The sequence below is a fragment of the Eumetopias jubatus genome, unplaced genomic scaffold, assembly GCF_037043125.1.
Source record: "Eumetopias jubatus isolate StellerSeaLion01/CBP00866 unplaced genomic scaffold, mEumJub1_p1.0 scaffold_3, whole genome shotgun sequence".
In the NCBI taxonomy this organism is placed as follows: Eukaryota; Metazoa; Chordata; class Mammalia; order Carnivora; family Otariidae; genus Eumetopias; species Eumetopias jubatus.
In genome coordinates, this window is record NW_028274809.1 from 162,389,126 (window position 1) to 162,392,700 (window position 3,575).

Sequence of the window (3,575 nt, forward strand, 5' to 3'; positions counted from 1 at the left end):
GCCCCCATCGGGCTCCCTGCTCAGCCGGGAGCCTGCTTCTCTCTCTGCCTCTCTCCCCCACTCGTTCTCTCTCTCTCTGAGATAAATAAGCAAAATCTTTTAAAAAAAAATTCACTGTTTCTTTCTTTGAGTTTCTCAAACCTCCCTAGACTTGCAAAAGAAACCAGAGTCTTAAATGGTATCCAGGAAATAGAAAAAGAAGTCATGGCCTTTAGTTCATGGAGATCACCACTATCACTGTGACTCTGTTTATTCCATGAGGTTGCCTTCCATCTGCTTCCTTACCGTCCATTGGACGCTAATCTCATGCTGCTCAGCTTATGTCCTTCATAATTGTGCCCCCCTCTCCTTTAACTGCAACTTGCTCATCAGACACTCATGACAGCCACAGGCCCGAGTGCCAATACTCTGAAGTACAACATGTATAAGTCTGTGTCACTGATGAAAATCCTCTCAAAACCTTTCCCACATCCAGCTCCCATCATTCGAGGAAGACCATTTCCTCCTCTTCATCCAGAACTCCAGCCTCTCTTAACAGAACTAAGGTCCAAAAGAAAAACCTATGTAAGGGGATATCCTCCAGGCACCTCATAGCATTGTTTATCAGTCCTGAAACAAAATGTTATTCAGGCCCTTTTCTCTGCCCAACGAACACCAGAACACAAGTAGTTGGCTTTCTCCTTAACATGAGGGAGGCAAAAATACAGACTCATTTCTTTGAATACTCTCTCTATGCCCTAGAAGGATCCCAATTCCCACTTACTTAATCTAGTTATTTTTTCCATAGCACTTTTTACTTTTTAATATGCTGAAAGATGTATTTACTTATTTTTCTCATTGTTTATGATCTTTCTCCTAAATCTTAGGAGGGCAGGGCTTTTTGTCTCTTCCTTCAAATGTACATATCTTGATTGCCTATGACAGGGCCTGGCACATATTAAGCACTTAAGAAACTATTGCTGGATGGATACATAAATTAATAAATGAATGAATGAGCAGGAGAGGGAGGGAAAATGCCTCTCATTTGCATCTCTTAAGATCAGCATAAACAAAACAGAAATCCATACTTTAATCCATACCGTACTACTTCTTGTTTTCTTGCCTTTCATTCCTAACACTGTTCTCCCTGCCTGAATATTCTCCCTTATTTTTTTTAAAGATTTTACTTATTTATTTTGAGAGAGAGAGAGAGAAAATGCATGAGTGGGGGGAGGAGAGGTGCAGTGGGAGAGGGAGGGGTAGAGGGAGAGGGAAGAGCAGACTCCACTGAGTGGGGAGCCCAGTGTGGGGCTTGATCCCAAGTCCGTGAGATCATGACCTGAGCTGAAGGCAGATGCTTAACTAACTGAGCCACCCAGGCACCCTTGAATGTTCTCCCTTCTATCATGCATACTACACACACACACACACACACACACACACACACACACACACACACACATCCCTCAGGTAACTTTCAGGAAAAAGGGCGATATGAGCAAAGTTATCTAATCACCACTTCTTCCCAAAGAGAACCAAACAAAATACAAAATTAGTGATAACTTCTACCAAACCTTCATATAAGACTCTTAACTGTGCAGAACAGAAACTAATCTCAAGAAGTTATCTCAAGAAAATAAATAATATATACATTAACTATGTACAGTTTTGTGTGTGCTAATCACACCTCAATAAAATGGTTTAAAAATAAACAAACACTAAAGTAAATTATATAAATTTAAATTTAAATGGCTATTGTAAGCATTTTATACTGTGGGACTGTAATGACATCAGAAACTGAGGCAACTTGATAAACTGCACTTGTTCCATCTCTTGAAGTAAGGCAGCATGCTCTCACTTCCACAGTATGTCCTGTAGTGACCAGCTAGCTCCCTCTGCTTACTCTTAGTTTCTGGTCCCTCATCATTTATTCTGTGAGACACTACAATAAAACCGATATGGCTCTGATTCTTCCTAATGGATTCTTAACCAACTATTGCAAGGCTACCTGAATCATTTACTTAGATTTTATCAGATCAAACATGGAAAAGAAATAAATTGGCTCAACTCATTTTTTAATGCCACCACATAGATTACTGCTCAGTCTATGCATTTGTGAGTCAGATTCAGATACCTATGGCCCAAGCAGTTATGGCAAAGGGTCCAAGTTCATATGAAACAAAATACAATTATCTAGGTAGCTAGAAGAACGTAGGATTGGCATGACAGATATTCAGATGACTGGCTTATTCAATACAACACGTTACTGAGGCAGCAGGGGCTATGGATTCCTGAACTGGAATGCTAGGAATTCTAAATCAAAAAAAAGAAAGCAACAGCTAACATTCCACTACCCAAACTGTGACAGTAGTTAATTAACACAGGAAGTAAGTCAAAGAAGAGCTCCTGGTAGAAACTCACTAACTTCCCATAATTTGAGAGGATGAGAGCAGGTAGGGGAAAAGACAAGAAACACTCTGTTTCTGCTATTATAGATCATTTAAGACCTGTTGTGCCAACTGAGTAATCCAAGACATACAGGTTTACTAGATATTGTGGGTCCCTTCCCAGATGCAGTGATTAGTAGCACCAAGAAGAAAGCTGGTCACGGTCACACCATGTCCCTGGACATGAATCTAGGCTGAAGAGAAGCCTGTATAAACTTTACCTGCATACTCTGAAATCAGCACACATTAGAAAATACAAAAAACAAAGGGCCCCCTGATAGGAATATCTACAATCTATTTTCTCCCTACTTATTTCTGGCCTTAGAGTTTTGTTGTCCAATAGAGTACCCACTACCATATGTGGCTATTTAAATTTAAATGTAATTAAATTATATTAAATTAAAGTTCAGAGGTTTATACCCTGAGCAATACCTGCAATTGAGGATTCCTTTCCAGCAGGCAGCTGCCTGTCAGCATGGGCTCAAGAGTTTGTGAACAGCAAAATCCAACCCGGGAAGGTTGTTGTGTTCATCAAGCCCACCTGCCTCTACTGCAGAAAGACCCAAGAGCTCCTCAGCCATTGCCCTCCAAACAAGGCTTTTTGGAATTTGTTGATATCATAGCCACCAGTGACACAAAAAAGATTCATGATTATTTGCAACAGCTCACAGGAGCCAAAATAGTACTTTGGGTCTTTATCGGTAAAGATTGTATAGGTGGATGCACTAATCTGATAGAAATACATCAGAGTGAGGAACTGTTGAAGCAGCTAAAGCAAACTGGAGTTCTACAATAATTACAGAGCAGACCCCAGGCTGATATCCCCCTTGAGAGCAGGATGGCATTGCAAATGACTATACTTCCTGGTGGATGTATCTGGGGCTAATAGCCACAGCAACTGTTTACTTAAAGTTCTGAAATATGTTAACCAAAAAGAGAGAGAGAGAGAGAGAGGGTACATTTCTTGGCAAAAACAGCTTTTCCTTCTTTTGACTTAATATTAAAAGTGGACCAACTTGCCCTAAATCACAGGTCTGAGAAGGTAGATGAACAACTTGAGTTTTCTCTCTCAATTGGCCCTTGGGTTCCAAAAAAAAAAAAAAAAATGACAAGTTATGGCTTAGGATTCACTCAGTGACTCAAAAGATA

General features: G+C 40.2%; 1 pseudogene; it reads left to right on the forward strand.

The window, feature by feature from the left end:
• Nucleotides 1–2,422: 2,422 nt before the first annotated feature.
• On the forward strand, nucleotides 2,423–3,222 carry LOC114211530 (glutaredoxin-1 pseudogene; annotated as a pseudogene).
• Nucleotides 3,223–3,575: the final 353 nt, after the last annotated feature.